Source organism: Crocodylus siamensis, chromosome 4, assembly GCF_052110815.1.
Source record: "Crocodylus siamensis isolate JL-2025a chromosome 4, ASM5211081v1, whole genome shotgun sequence".
NCBI classification, from domain to species: domain Eukaryota; kingdom Metazoa; phylum Chordata; order Crocodylia; family Crocodylidae; genus Crocodylus; species Crocodylus siamensis.
The window spans coordinates 101,647,776-101,664,393 of record NC_143398.1 but is presented as its reverse complement, the minus strand read 5'-3'; positions in this window follow the sequence as shown (position 1 = coordinate 101,664,393).

Sequence of the window (16,618 nt, the reverse complement as noted above, 5' to 3'; positions counted from 1 at the left end):
TGCCTCATGGCTGCTCCGCCTGCCTGAACTCTGGCCCTTTAAGAAAGAAAAACTCGAAAAAAAGCCCTGGACTCACCGGCTCCTGCAGCAGCCTCAGGGCTTCAGGGGACTCATGGAAGAGCCCCCCACGTGGCACAGGACAACCCTCTGCTGGGCAGGAACCGGTGAATGAGAGGTTTTTTTCTTAAAGGGCCAGAGCTGGGGCGGGCAAGGCAGCCATGAAAGGAGGTTGGAACGGGGAGTGTTGGGGGGCTTGTGCAGAGCCCCCCATGCAGTGTGGGGAAGTGGAGAGCAGTGGGGATCACCAAATTGAATCACTGTCTCCCAAATCGGCTGAATCCAAATCCAAAGCAAATACTAGGTGCTTCGCACAGGCCTAATCCACATGCTTCCTAAAGATGTGTGGTAAGCTGTGCTCTCATGAGGCAGCTACATGGCTCTGTGCGCTTCCTCCTTGGGTAAGCCTAAGTCACATAATTGTCGCCAGGCAAAAACCCATGATTAACAGACATTCGATACCAGAAGAGGAAGGCCCTCAATGTTTTAGTCCAAAAGCCAGGGCACTTGTCTAGGAAACAGGAGGCCAAAGCTCAGACCTACACAGCTGTGACTTGGTACTAGAGGGCTGGCAAGCAGAGGCAGGAGGGAGCTACAGTTGTGAGTTGCTGGCTCCTATCCCTGCTCTAGGTGCAGGGTGAGAGAGAGGTTGGCGAGGCAGGAACATGAAGCTGGAAGGCAGAGTTAATGGGATGAAGATGGGTAATGAAATGGGAGGTGGAAAAGAGATGGAGGTAGAGAAAAGGTGGTGAAATGAAGGAAGTCAGCCACTGAAGGATAAAATAAAAAGAAGTAAAACAAAAATTTAAAAAGAAACAAAGAGGAAGTAGATTAAAGAAGGTCTCATGTTTTAATAATTTGGGATTTGGGATTGGGGTGTGGGGGGTGCTCCCAGGGTGGCAGGGAGCAGGGTGGCTGGGAGCAGGGAGTGGTGAGGGAAGTCACTTTTTGGGGAGCTACTGCCCCTGCCCTGGGAAGGAAGCCTTAGCTCATGGGAACCCAATCTGGCCTCCTACCTTGTTCTCCCCTCCCCACCCCTCTTAGACCTCACTCCTGGACCCATTTATACCCTGCAACCTCCCTAGCTGGCATGTGCTCTGCATGTTGTTGGCACGTGGTTGCATCCCTGCGGGCAGGAAGATTACACCACCTGGGGTGGGAGGGGGAGTGGGCAGGGCAGACTTGGTGGCAAAACTGCCCTTGGGCAGTAGAGTCCAGGGTGTGCAAAGTCTGTCCACACAGAACAGGAGGGTGGGGAAGGAGACACTGCATCCCGGGATGCTGGAGGACTCAAACTTGGGCAGCTCATCTGTGGGGAGTGGCCACACATTAATGTAACATGCGCTGTGTAACATGGATCAGAGATAAATCTGCCCTGGAGTGGCATAACTTTAAGATGCCTAAAGTGTGCTTAAAACAAACTAAAACTAGTTTCAGGTGTTAACTTGTAGGCAGTCCAGGGGTTAAAAGCTCCAGGAGCCACCTAAATTAATGTGTAACAAGGTCTTAATATTCTTTTATAAATTTACAAGGTAGGAGAATTCACCACCTTTCCAGGTGTACTCTATTCCAGTATGTAACCGTACGCACAATCGGAAAGTTCTTTCTAACATCCAATCTAAATTTCCCTTGTTGCAATTTAAGACCATTATTTTTCATCTTGATCCCTGTAACCTAAGAAAATAGTTTATTACCATCCCCTTTATTACTACCCGTCAGGTATTTGAAGGCTGTTACCAAATCTCCCCTCTGTCTTCCCTTCTCTGGAAAAAATAATCCCAGTTCTTTCAGCCTTTTATGGTAAATCATATTTCTCCAACCCCTAGTCATTTTTTTTTAGCTCTCCTCCTGGACTCTTTCTAATTTGACCATAGCTTTCTTGAAGTGCAGTGCCCAAAACTGGACACAATATTCCTGGACACAGTATTCCTCACCCATGCTGAACAGAGTGGATGAATCACTTCCTTCACTGTGCAAGTGACAGCCTAGTTAATACAGCCCATCATGCTACTGACCTTCTTTACAACAATAGCATCTACTGACTTATATTCAGGTTATGGTCCACTATAAGCACCATATTCTTGTCTTTAGTACTACAGCCTATCCAGTTGTTTCCCAGTCTGTGTTTGTGTCTGTGATTTTTTCCATCCTAAGTGCAGGTCTTTTCACTTGTCCTTATTGAAGTTAATTAATTTAATTTCAGACTCAAGGTCCTTCTGAAACCTAACCGTATCCTCCAGTCTTTCTGCAACTCCACCCAACTTGGTGACATGAACATATTTGCTAACTGTGCACTCAGTCTCATCCTCCAAATCATCAACCAAGGTATTAAACAACACCTGACCTGGACAAACCCTGGGGAACCCCACTTGATACCTTCTCTCAGGTTGCATTACTATACAGCCAGTTACATATCTACCTTACTATATTTTCAGCCAGACTGTATTTCCATATGTAATCCTGCTTTTATATATATATGGTTGGTCATATGATCTACTGTAAAATTTATATACCCTCATTTGGCATGCAGGTTCAAAAGGTTAAGGGCCTGTTTGTGCCTATTCCCTGCCTTTTGTGCCTTAATACATTAAATATAAGGGGCCTCTGGGGAATGCAGATCTTTTTGTTATTGGCCAGATCATTACGTCACTAGGCCCCCTCCCTCATTTTTTCCATTTGGAAGGCACGCATGGGCTGCAGGAGACAGTCGTATGGGAAGCTGGCACTTACTGTCCTGAGCTGAAGAGAGCCCAGGGAGAGTCCAGCCTGGAGTCACTTTTCCTGGGCACATTTCCTGGGGCTGATGAAATATCACTAATAAAGGACAGCTGAAGCTTGTCCTCTTCATAAAACCAACAGATGAAATCCCATAGGAGGTACACCCAGAAGTGACCCTGAGCAGCAAGAGCAGTGGAGACCCCAGTAGCACTTTCAGAGCAGCGGAGCTGAACCAAGTCTGAGGGATGGCAGGCAGTGATCCTGATAAACAGCAGGAAGCACACCTCAGTGCCAACACCAGCAGCATTCGTATAACGGCAGCAGGTCGGGGTGATCCTGAGGGGCTATAGGCAGTAAGCGAGCTGCATTCACAGAGATGTGGCAGTGATCCCCAGCTGCTACAACAGTCCTTACAGAGTCCTTACGGGGGGGCCAGTAAAACTAAAGAAGGGACAGGTGGCACACTTCAGCAGCCACCCTGAGCAACATGCCCCAAAGTGGCAGTGACAACCTCAAGTAGTGGCACTCCCCAAAGTGGCAGTGGCAACCTCGCAAAAAATGGCACTCCCCGAAGTGGTGACGACCCTGAGTTGTGATCCTCAAAGGCAGTAGAGACCCAATGCAGCAGACCCCAAGCAACACTCCCAGAGCAGTGGTGGGTGATGCAACCTCCATGGTGACAGCTAGTGAGAAAATCTTCCCTAGAAATCTGAGAAGAAACTCCTCTTCTCTTGCCTCGTCCCTCCCCACCTCTTGCCCTGAACTGGGTGAGGTAGCAACTCTCAGAGTAGGGAAATTTCAGTTAAAATTGCAACCAAAACCCCAGAAGGTTTAATATTTTAAAGTGTTTTGTACTTAGGTATTTAAATACTTTAATGTGTTTAATATTTTAGGGGTTTTGCTATTTTGAGGTGTTCAACATTTGCAATAATATTTAAGGTATTTAATATTTAAAAGTGATGAATACCTGGGGTGTTATCAATATTTGGAGTGTTGTTTTAATAGTTGGCGTGTTTTATAGTTGTTATGTTTAATCAGGTTTAGTTATCTTCTTTCATTTAATAAACTTTTATATTCATCTTGGTCTCCAAATGGCAGGCAAGTGGGGAAGTTGGTCTTTCAGGATACCCCAGTAAAAGTTGATTTTGCCAGATTTCTGGCTGGGGGCTTAAGCCAAACCCCTCCAGATGTGAACTTGGCCTTTGTATTGCCACTAGGGCTTGGCAGAAGGGTTACACTTAACAGTCTCCTGTGAGATGCTCATTAGTAAGCTATCTCTGAGTTTCTTATCTAGCCACAAAGCCTGTCATCTTGTTGTAAAAGGAAATCAAGTTGATCAGTCCTGACTTGCTCTTGATAAATCAGTGTTGAGTTTTCCTGATCACCGTCTTATCTTCTGGGTACATAGAGCTTGAGATAGTTTCCTTGATGATCTACTTCATAATCTTTCCAAGAAAGAGAGATATACGGGGCCAGGAGGATGTGATCAGGACAGAGGGTATGTGGCTTAGTGTGAAAGAGCAAGCTTATCCTTTCAAGAATCTACATATGGATTCAACCCTAAGCCTGGCACTCTTAGCCTGTCAAGATCTGAGGAAACTGTGTCAAACTCAGAGTCACAGGAGGTGGGTGTAAGAAGAAACAGTCACTGCCATTCCTTTTTTTTCTTTGTAACACAGAATACTTGGATACCATGGTGATGGGTGCAGTATACAGATGTGGTGACAACAAAATGGGACAAAACAGAATAGTGTGCACCAATATATAACCTGACCTACCATTTGTCAGATTCACTTTCTCTTATTTTCCTCTTTCCTCTCAGCTTTGTCTCCTGTGTTCTCTTTCTTTTTCCTTCTTTAATGATTAATCTTTAAGTACCACATGAATCACATAGCCAAAAAGAAAACAGAAGGTTGCCTGTGCAGTATGATATACAGCCACTATATGGCAGTCAAGATATTAATTTTATTACATCTACTGAAAGGTCACATTTTGATCTCAATTGTGCACTATCAAATCATTCTGGATTTAAATTCCTGAACTGTAAGTAAGATCCCAGTGTGGTCAGACATTTCTTACACTTTCTAATATTGAGAATGATTCATAGATTCATAGACACTAGGGCTGGAACGGACCTCAGAAGATCATTGAGTCCAGCCCCCTGCCCCAGGGGCAGGAAGCCAGCAGGGATCATAGGATCCCAGCAAGATAAATATCCAAATGTCTCTTGAAGGTGTTCAGTGTAGGTGCTTGAACCACCTCTGGTGGCAGTCTATTCCAAACCTTGGGGGCTCGGAAAGTAAAGAAATTCTTTCTTATGTCCAGCCTAAAACGGTCATGGAGGAGTTTGAGACTGTTCAGTCTTATCATCCCTTGGGGCACTTCGGTGAACAAACGTTCCCCCAGATACTAGTGGTCACCCCTGATAAACTTATAGGTGGCCATCAGATCACCCCTGAGCCTGCGCTTTTCCAGGCTGAATAGCCTCATGGCTCTCAGCCTGTCATAGTAAGGTCTGTTTTCCTGACCTCTGATCATGCACGTGGTTCTTCTCTGGACCCTTTCAAGCTTCTCCACATGCTTTTCGAATTGTGGAGCCCAAAACTGGACGCAGTACTCCAGCTGCGGCCTCACCAAGGCCGAGTACAAGGGGAGAATGACGTCCCAGGATTTGCTCGAGAAGCATCTATGGATGCAAGCCAGCGTTTTGCTTGCTTTACTAGCTGCAGCATCACATTGAAGGCTCATGTTCATCTTGTGGTCCACCATGACCCCCAAGTCCCTTTCATTTGTAGTGCTAACCAGCGTAGCACTGCCGAGCCTATAAGCATGCTGCGGGTTTTTCCTCCCAAGGTGGAAAACCTTGCATTTTTCAGTGTTGAACACCATCAGGTTCTCATCTGCCTATTTCATTAGCCTGTCTTGGTCTCCCTGGATCACCCTTCTGTCCTCAGGTGTGGATGCTTTACCCCAGAGTTTGGTGTCATCGGCAAACTTGGCCAGTCTGACACCAATGTCTACATCATTAATGAAGATATTAAATAGTATAGGTCCAAGGACAGAGCCTTGGGGGACCCTACTAATCACAGGGCGCCATGACAATTGACTTTCATCAACCACCACCCTCTGGGTCCTACCACAGAGCCAATTCCCCAGATCGTGGTGAGGCCAAGGCCACAGTTAGCCAGTTTTGTCAAGAGGTGATCGTGGGATACCAGATTGAAGGCTTTTTTGAAGTCAAGATATATGACATCAATTTCTTCTCCCTTGTCCAGGTGATAGGTCACCTGGTCATAAAAGGAAATGAGATTAGTCAAGCAAGACCTACCCGCAACAAACCCGTGCTGGCTATCCCTCAGGATGTTGCCGTCAGCCAGCCTGTTAAGGATGGCCTCTTTGATAATTTTTTCCAAGACCTTCCCCAGGATAGAGGTCAGGCTGATGGGCTGTAGTTTGCCGGATCCCCTTTCCTCCCTTTCTTGAAGATAGGCACCACATTGGCCTTCTTCCAGTCTTTGGGCACTTCACCAGAGCACCAGGAGTTCTTGAAGATCCATACCAGGGGCTGGGCTATGATGCTTGCCAGCTCCTTGAGTACCCTCGGGTGAAGACTGTCAGGGCCAGCTGACTTGAAGGTATCTAACCTCTCAAGGTGTTCCTTCACGAGGTCAGCATTGATGGAGGATAAGGAATCTCCCTCACCCTGGCCTCCCTGTCCCATAGTGGGCAGGGGGGTCCCATGGGACTGGTGAAAAACTGATGCAAAGTACCCATTTAGCAAGTTTACTTTTTCCTGGGCATCAGTTGTCCCATCTGGTTTAGCAGGGGTTCAATGTTGCCCTTGCTTTTCCTTGTCTTTTTATTGTCCTTGATATTTGTAGCTAGTTGGAGTTCCATCACAGCCTTGACTTTCCTGGTTTGCTCTCTGCAGGTCTAGATGAGTGCAGAGTATTCCTCCTTGTTGGTGGATCCAGTCCTCCATCCTTTGTAGGTCCTTCTTTTAAGATGCAAGAGGTTTGCTAGTTCCCTGCAGAGCCAAGGGGGCTGCTGTGCCCTTTTGCTGCCTTTCCTCTGAGATGGGATTGACTTTGCTTGCACATCCAGGATTGCTCCCTTGAGGAGCAACCACTTGTCCTGCACCCCTCTCCCCATTGGGTTGTGGCACTGACGAGTCTCCTTAGCTTGTCAAAGTCAGCTTTCCTGAAGTCAAGGACTTCTGTATTACTGACCGACTTGCCAGCTTTATGGCGGATGTTGAAGGTGATCAGCTCATGGTCACTGTCACCCAGCTTCCCTTCAATTGTTAGGTCGCTGATTAGGTCGTCCCTGGTTGCCAGCACCAGGTCAAGCAGTGTTTTACCTCTCGTTGGCCCATAGACTTCCTGCGTCAGATAGAGTTCGTCCACGCATAAGAGAAAGCTTTGCAACTGCTCGGATTTGGCCAAATGCTCTTCCCATGAGATGTCTGGGTAGTTGAAGTCTCTCATGACAACCATGCAATGGGAGCATGTGGCCTCAGCCAACTCCTTGGCGAAGTCCTGGTCAAGGTCTTGATCCTGGGTAGGGGGTCTGTAGTGGATTCCCACCACAGTGTCCCCTGTGCCATGTTCCCCATGGATTTTTACTCAGAGGGTCTCATGTTGTCCACCCTGGGTGCCAATGTTGGGTTGCAGGGACAAGTAGGTTTCCTTAACTTAGAGAGCTACACCTCTGCTCCTTTTGTCCCCTCTATGTCCTCTGTACAGGGTATAGCTATCTATACCTGTGGCCCAGTCATGTGACCCACCAGGTCTCCGTTATCCCTTTTACATCATAATAATTTGAGTTTAGCAGGAGGGCGAGTTCATCCTGCTTATTCCCCAAGCTCCTGGCATTTGTGTATAGGCACAGAAGTGTCCCTTTGGGGGCCTCTGCCTTGCCTACAGTTCATTCCAGGGCTGGGGCAGGGGTGGGATCCCTTGAGTGCCTTAGACTGCTGGCTCTTCAAGGGTTGCTCAGCGGGCCAGTAGTGACCATAGTCCCCCCCATCCCCCGGCAGGCTTAGTTTAAAGCCTGATGTTGCAGGCCAGCCAGTCTGGCTGAGAAGAGCCTCCTCCCCAGCGGAGAGAGGTGGAGGCCATCCCTTCCCAGCAGCTCACTGCCTCTCTCTCCAAAGAGCAGACTGTGGTCATGGAAGCCAAAGCCTTCCCGATGACACCAGCGCTGCAGTCTTTCGTTCACTACCTGGATCCTCCTCTCCCTCCTAGGCCCATAGCCCGACACTGGGAAGATTGAAGAGAACACCACCAGTGCCCCCAACCCCTTTAGCCCTGCTCCCAAATCCCTGTAGCGCTTCATGACCTGGCTGGGAGCGGTCCAAGCCGTGTCATTCATGCCCACATAGATAAGGAGCATAGGGTAGTCGTCAGTGGGCCAGAGAAGTTCAGGGATCTTCTCCGCAATGTCCCTGATACAGGCACCTGGGAAACAGCAGACTTCCTGGGCTAAGAGGTCAGGGTGGCAGATTGTCCCCTCGGTCCCCCTCAAGATGGAGTCTCCCATGACAAACACTTTGTATTTTGTCTTAGGGAGAGCAGGGGCGGTAGCTACAGTTCAGCCTGTGCTGCCTGAGGTGGCAACTTAGCAGGCTGTGCTGGGGCTGCAGGAGGTTCATACCTGTTGCAGAGCTCCAGCGGGGCAGGGACCTTCGTGTGGTGGGCCAATGATTTCCTTGTTTGCTCATAACAGGCATTCATTTATTTTGCTTCCTTCTCTCCCACTTCTCTACCCAAACTTTTTTTTCACGAATAGAAGAAAAACATTGGTACACGCAGTCTCAGCATGCATTATTCATTTCTGCAAGCATCCCTCAAAACACATCACTAGAATTTTTTGAAGTCACTTAAACCTTCAGACAAAAAAATCTGTAAAGTTTATATTCACAAATGGTCCATATTTAAACAATTTTGGCAAATATTTTGCCCTATTGTACCAAGTTTAATAAAAAATAGAACTTAATTACAAAAGGATAAGTATGACAACAGATATTTACAGAAGAAGGGGAGATGTTATTATGAAAAGGCTATTTTCTCCCACAGTCTTCCAAACAGGAACTGTACAACTGGATGTGTAAAAGTATTAAAGCAACATACATAAACCTACCTCTGAGAGAAATACTTGCTCAAGCATTCTTGCAGTGTCTGTGTATCTGTGGGTACATCTACATGAGACACTTTGCTGCACATTAGACTGATCTAATGCACAGTAAAGTGTCACTGTCTACACAATTTTGCAAAAAATCTTGTTGGTCCAATAAAATATATCATCTTTACTATGAGTCCTGATTGCCTTTCACTTTACATGCACTTTTATTGCCTTTTCCTCTAGACCAATATGGCTGCAACCTGGATACCTGTGAAGTGAAAATAAGTCAGCATGGTAATATTTCATGCTCCCCTTCACACAGGTGTAAGTGACCACCTAGGTCCAAGACAGTGGTGAATCAGGCTCCTAGGTATTTGCACATTATGATGGATGAGTTTGCAGGCTTCTGAGTTGGGAACTCTAGGTATATAGGATGGAATGAAAGGATACAGATTGTCTCAACTCTCAGCTTGACTTAGGTGCTTTCCTCTCTATCTTTCAGCATGACTTTATTAGCTTACACACTTCATTTCCCTTCTGTTTTCTGGGACTCACTCCCCACTCGCCTTTAGTATCCAGTCGTACTTTAAAATCCCGTGTGGTGTGCAACTGTTTGTAGATGTTCTGTATCTACCATGATAAAGGTGTCAATTTTTTATCCTAAACAACACTTTTCCTCCATCCACTCCCTTGTATAGTTGACTGAAAATCCCACTATAATTTCTTCAATCTACCCTTTCATTGGGGGTCAGGGATGTCACCTTTCTAGATCCAGAACTCATACTTACCTCTCTCTAATCCACTGTCTGTCATTTACCATAGAACTCAGGACAGTCTGCCCATGAAGCTGGCCTGGTATTAGTATGATTTATTAGTATTTGTATTATGGTAGCACGTAGGAGCCTTGGTCATCATGAGCAAAGATCTTGTTCTAGTCCCTGTACAAACAGAGAAGAAAATGACAATCCCCGCTCCAATTGGCATCTCATATCTAACAGAAAGTAGATAAAGTGTAACTCCAGAATAGACACTGTGCCACTGTGACAGGAACTTTAGCAATTGGTAAGGCTGATAGCATTTATTCCATTGACCTTCCCAACCAATAACTTCAAGTATTTCTTAAACTGTGTGTATAAGTCTGATGTTAGGGGGATGGTAAGCAGGTAAGGGAAACAGAAATAAGTTTGTTTTTGAATGCGACCCCTTGAATCTACTTGTTTAATAGATTACATGGTATGTTGGATTATTTGAATTTGCATCTATCTACACTTAGCTGTTTATTTCCCTGCCTTCAAAACCTAGGTTATATTTTTAAGTGTAACAATTCTTGATATGAATATTTCACCTTTACCACTAATCAGCATTTATTTTAAAGAATAAAGAAGATTGCTTATTAATATTAAAGCTTCCAAACTTTGAAAACATTTGAGCAGCTTGTAATTTCAAATCTACTTTACCTCTCCAAGGATCCTAAGTCTGGCTTTTCCAAATTTGCCTAATATTATTTTTAAATGACAGACATTTAAGTGTAAAACCAGATTTGTTGCCATGTACTCCTTCCCCTTATTTGAAGCATTTGAATGGCTAGGGAAAGATATGGAGGACAAACATTTTATTCTGATAACTTTCTAATCAGGAGGACATTAAATAAATCAGGAGCAACAATACGTCTAATCAATTTTGATGTTCTGTATCTAGTAATTATGCCTACTTCCAAAGAGCATGATCCCCATGAAACATGAGTAAATTAGCTGCCTGATATACCTTTCACGTGTTAAGTAGTGTTTTCATTGTAAAGGTATTTGGCAGTCTAAAACAGGAGCTGATCGTTGTATCGCATGACATCATTCCAAATGTTTTAGTAGTTACAAACTCTTTTTCTCTGGCCAGTGAAAGATACTGATCATAGCCGAGTTCAAGGGATGTGTCAATGATATATTTATTTTTAAATGATCTCCCTATTCTGAAGCCACATTCTGTTCTCAAATCATCACACATGTATGCTTAATAGGACTGTAAGAAGAAAGTGCTTTGGAATTTTAATTAACAAACTAGTTGTGAATAAATCATCGTGTACTAAGTAGCATAAAGGCAACATGCTAAATATTCTGTTGTGCTACTGTTTGTGCTGGGATTGCTATTACAGAGGAAAGGAGAGGCTTGGCATATTGTACATTCCATGTTTGTAGTCAACTCAGCTTAAAAAGATAAAGTACAATCTGTTACTTGCTATCAGTAATGAGAAATGAAGCTTGATAATTTTGAAGCAATGTTTAGATTGCCATTCCTGGACTATTACATGGAGTTGATAGTGCTGGGAGAAGGGATTAATTTTTTCTTTTTCTCTCTCTTTTGCACTGTAATAAATTTTGGATTAATGACAATGAAGGCTTCAAAATCTGTTTTGTTCTAAGCTTGGCTAGGTAGCAGGCAAAAACCAATGCCTGATTTGCAATGAGCTAGCATTGTGTTACTTCCAAAAAATGCCTTCTGGTATAGCAGTGAAGAATTATTGAAGTGCATGGATGGCAATAGAAAAATAATGTGTGTTTATAAATGGGATAAATGGCCAGGATTAGCTACCTGACACATACATGAATTTTTCTTCAGGCCTAATTCTGCTTTACACTCATTAGGCCTCTTTGCATTGCTGTATTCTGGCAGTGTAAAGGGCCTTTGTTTAAATAAAAATCTGGCCCTAAGAATCCAGGCAGCTGCATATTCCTATCAAGCAAGGATTGCATTGATCAGTCTAGCCTGTTTCCCTGGTCATGAATGGGAATTTGCAGCTGCAACATTTTGGCCAGACATAGACTTTAAAATCCTTTTTTTTTTCTTTCAAAAAGTGAAAATCTGTTTTGGAAACATCAGACTGAGAACTTCAGCACTTAACCTGTCTGGGTTGGGGATAATAAACATTTCCTAATGTGAGGCTTTGATGGACTCAGGAATGATTATGTTACTGAATTACCTTGTAAAAGTGTATTGTGCTTAACACTACTGTGTGGTTGGTCCACAGAAGATAGCTACTTGCTAATGCTCCCAGATAAAAGCCATAGGGTAATATTTTCAAAATGACATAAGTCACTTTATTCTCAAAAGTCACTTAGGTGCTTTTAAATATTGTGGCATTAGCCCTCCAACTCAAACAGTAGAGCAATGTGCTCCAATGCTGACATGACCAAGTTCAAGCCCTTCTTATGACCCATAGAGGGAGCTGTTTCAATTATTATAATCTACTTTGCTCATTTTGACTACCTCGGTAAGCATGAATGGCATTGCAAGTCAGTAAAAATGGCTTCAAAGGTAGGCATAGGAACTGGTGAAAGATTTTAGAAGGTTTAGCAAGTAAAGAAGCAATCTAGCCATCAATGGCTGCAACTTTGGGAATGGGTATCACTATTAATATGGCCAAATATGCTATTAATGACAATATAATCAGGCATTCATTTGGAATAAGGGTTGTGAGATGAATAAGCCAGTTCTTGAATGTTTGATTTTTTTTTTCCAGCTGATTGAAGTATCCAGCACTAGATTTAGGAAAAGCTGAAAGAAACTGCTTCTCCCTTTGCAATTTATGTCTTGGCTGGTATCTCAGGAAAGGGTTAGTATTAAAGGTACCATTGGGCATATTGGGCATATTTCAATGCCCAATGCCATAGACCCCAAATTTCATTGATGAAAAATACTAAGTTTCCTTTCTTTGCTAAGTACTTTGTCCAGGCAGACATTTGGCCCTTGAGAAGCCACCATACGAAGGGCATTTTTCCCAGGGAAGGAACTGAATTCTTGCACATAATATACTTGTAGAGAATAAAGGCAGACAAAGTTCTTTGGGTGAATCTGGTTTCTTTTATTAGACTAACTTAAATAGTTAGAAAAAATATTTTAGCAAGCTTTCAGGTTTAAAAACCCTTCGTCAGGCTGAGGAAGCCTCTGCAGTTGGTATATGCCCTTCCAGAGGCTTCCTCAGCTTGACAAAGGGTTTTTAAACCCCGAAAGCTTGCTAAATTTTTTTCCCCCAACTATTTAAGTTGGGCTAATAAAAGATAAATTCACCCAAAGAACCTTGTCTGGCGGTGTCCTGAGACCAACACAGCTACAACATACACCCCTGCAGAGAATAATGTAATTTGTTTCAAACAAAAGGTTAGGGGGAAGTACACTTGGTCATAGAAGCAGAACTATGTTAACGGGGGACACACATAGCAAACCGGGGTAGTTGAAGAACTGTCTTTATTAAGACATCACATCACATCCAGAGACTACCCTGCTTCTGATATTCCCCAAGGCTGATTGACACTCCACAGCAAGAGCCCTGACATAGGAAGCAGGAAAAACATAGGGAGGTCACAGAGTGGTCAGTTTTCAAAAGGGACAGATGCCAAAAGAATGTACCCAGACAGAGCTGATACTTGCTACACCCTTAAAAGGTCTTAGCTAAAGGAATGCTTACTGAAGGGGTAAGAAATTTCCTGTGTCTTGTACTGGAAGAGGTTGGAAACAAAGACACTTCTGGGAGTAAAATGTTCTACCCCACATGACCATTCCCTAGCTTCACTCGTGGATCCTGCATAATCCTCTCTGTTGGCAGTGCCACTGTCCATCCATGTTCATGCTTTTTCTGAGTGTCTTGTCAGCTTTTAAAGTTGTGGGTCACTCAATGATTTATTTTTTTTTTCACTATTACTATCTTACCCCTCCCTAACTGTTGTGCGAGAATCTTTTGTACTGGGACTTAATGCCAGGTGTTAAATGATTTCTTAGCAATAAAATAAAAGCCATTTACCAGAGTTTTTCCCCTCCCCCTCCCCATCTAAAAATCAGGAGCTAATAGGCAGCAGAGAAAATGAAAATGGTGATTTTTTTCATCTCCCCTAGACAAATGACAGCAAAAGACTGTGACATCTGCAAAGTGGAGGGAAGTGAAATACAAGACGCAGGAAAAGTCACTGCTGTTGGCAGTTAACATGGGCAGCAGCCCGGAAGAATATAAACCTGAGCAGATGAGAGGAAGACATTGGAGGATTATTCATGGGACATAAGCAATAATGAGGGAATTAGTACACCTTGTTCTGCTGGAGAAAACCCTTTGATTGTGAGGGAGGGAGCTGATGAGAAGAATCAATGCATGGGTCCTACATTGCCCAGGTGGAGTCATGTCACGTGTGCAAATAAATTATCTCAACTGTTTGAAAGCCTGTTTGGAATGGGTAAGCAGTCCAAGAATGATCTGTGTTTCCCTGGTTAGTCTCTTGCAGTGATGGTGTCATAGAGCCACTAACAGCTTGTTCGTAAGGTGCTGTCTCTGAGATAAATTTTTGCCTCATCAAAAGGGTTGCCCAAGGATAACTCACAGGAAAATCATCCCGAGGTTCTTTGTGGGAAGATCCATTTTGGCATCCTGGGCATGGGCTATCTTTTGGATAGAGATTTCTGGATTTCATATCCAGAGAGAGGGCACATGACAGAAAAGAATGGGGACGTTAGGCTACTGAAAAATAACTAAATCTGTCCTGATCGGGAAAGGCTGGTGAAGTTAGTGCAGCCTGAAAATTCGGTTGCGTGAGAAGTAGGCAGGGGCTAGAGTGGCTCCAAGAGCATGGGTCTATAAACGAATCATCACAATGGTTCAGAACCCAATCTTCCTTTTTCTCTCGGCTGCTCCATAATAACTGTGGATGGGCATTACCTTACCTTGCAATAACAGAAAAGTGTTCCTCTCCTTCAAAGTACTTTGCTGAATTGTTTCAAATATTGTGTCAAGCACTTCTGAGAATCTAGCCAACAGCGCCTAAGCTAACCAATGGAAAAACCCAGAGGTGAGACCAAGCAGATCACCGCTTTTTCTGAAGAACTCTGAGGGATCATCGTACATCCCAAGAACACTCCACATGAAGTTGAATGCCAATAAATCCATCTTTCTTTCTCATAGACCAGAATTTTCCATTCTTGTGCCTGACTGTGCAAGGACCGTGTGTCAAACATCCATAAACACTACATGAGATCAGCCTGCGTTGTGGCAGCTGCTGAAAGGGAAAGGCAAAATGGGGACTGTAATGCCAGGGCCAGAGCCACAAAAAATAACACAGAAAAATCAAACCTTTCATCAAAACCTTGGAGCTTTGACAATGTCTTCCATTTGGAACGAAGCAGTTTCACAGACATAATCCTTCAGCCTTTCAATTTCAATCCGGTGTCTCACTCTTCCCCTACCTCCCCACCCTTCCTCCCCCTTACTGCTTTCAGCGCTGCTTATTTGACTTGGCATTCCTGGGTTGTATGTATATCTGGCTCTTTTGACTGGAGGTTTTGAACTTCCTTGCTAGAAGGGCCATGGGGTTACAGTGGACAATAAGCTGAATATGAGCCAGCAATGTGCCCTGTTTGTGAAGACGGCTAATGGCATATTGGGTGGCATTAGTAGGAGTGCTGCCAGCAGATCAAGGGAAGTGATTATTCGCTTCTTGGCACTGGTGAGGCTGCATGTGAAGTACTGTGTCCAGTTTTGGGCCTTCCATTTCAGAAAGTATCCAGATAAATTGGAGAGAGTCCAGCAGAGGGCAATGAAAATGGCTAGGAGGCTTGGGCACATGACTTCTTAGGAGAATCTGAGGGAACTGGGCTTATTTAGTCTAGAGAAGAGAAGACTGAGAGGGGATTTAATAGCAGCCTTCAGCTACCTGAAGGGGGTGTTGAAAGAGGACGGAGCTAGACTGTTCTCAGTTGTGGCAGATGACAGAACAAGGAGCAGTGGTTTCAAGTTGCAGCAAGGGAAGTTTAGGTTAGATATTAGGAAGATCTTTCCCATTAGGAGAGAAGTAAAACACTGGAACAGGTTACCCAGAGAGGTGGTGGACTCTCCATCCTTGGGGGTTTTTAAGACATGGCTAGACAAAGCCTTGGCTGGGTTGAGATAGTTGAGGACAGTCCTGCTTTGAGCAGGGGGTTGGACTAGATGACCTCCTGGGGTCCCTTTCAAGCCTCATTTTCTAGGATTCTGTGATTCTATAAGACTCTGTAACTGTTTCTCAGGGATGGAGAAACATTCACTTCATCGTTTTAAAATGTGGCGTGAGTCCTTAATTATTGTCTATATATCTCCTAAATCCTTTCAATCCCCCCAATAATTGTATCCTTAGTATTATAATAATATGTTCAACTTTAACCATTGAATCATACACTTGTTTGCTTCTGTATGTCTAATGCATTGCAGGTACCAGGGTCTCCTTGCATTCTGGATGCAATGTTCATAAGGCATTGCCTTACAGAGATGGAGACAAATGCCACTGAGTTGAGTCTAAGACTTTGCAGTGCTTGGAAAAAATCCCTTTATAAACATTAATGCAATAAACCTCATAACAGTCATACTTTGCACTTCTATTTTATTTTATAGCAGTTCAGTAAGCTGGAAAATGCTTCCAGAAGTTAAATAATATCTCAATGACTTAGCTGGGAAAGAAGGATATGGGCTTCTGGAACAGGTTAATCCCTCACTAGAACAAAAATAAATGAACTGGGATTAAGGACATTCTGTGCTAATCTATTTTATACACAGTATCATACAAAACTCCTGTTCATCCTGAGCAAGAAAGGATAAAGCAGGAAGAGCAACAGCTTCAAGTATATAAACATACTAAGCATTATTTCCATTAAGCCAGTAAAACATATTTCTGAGTGAGTTTACATTTTCCAGTTCTCTATTCTCTTCTCTCACATC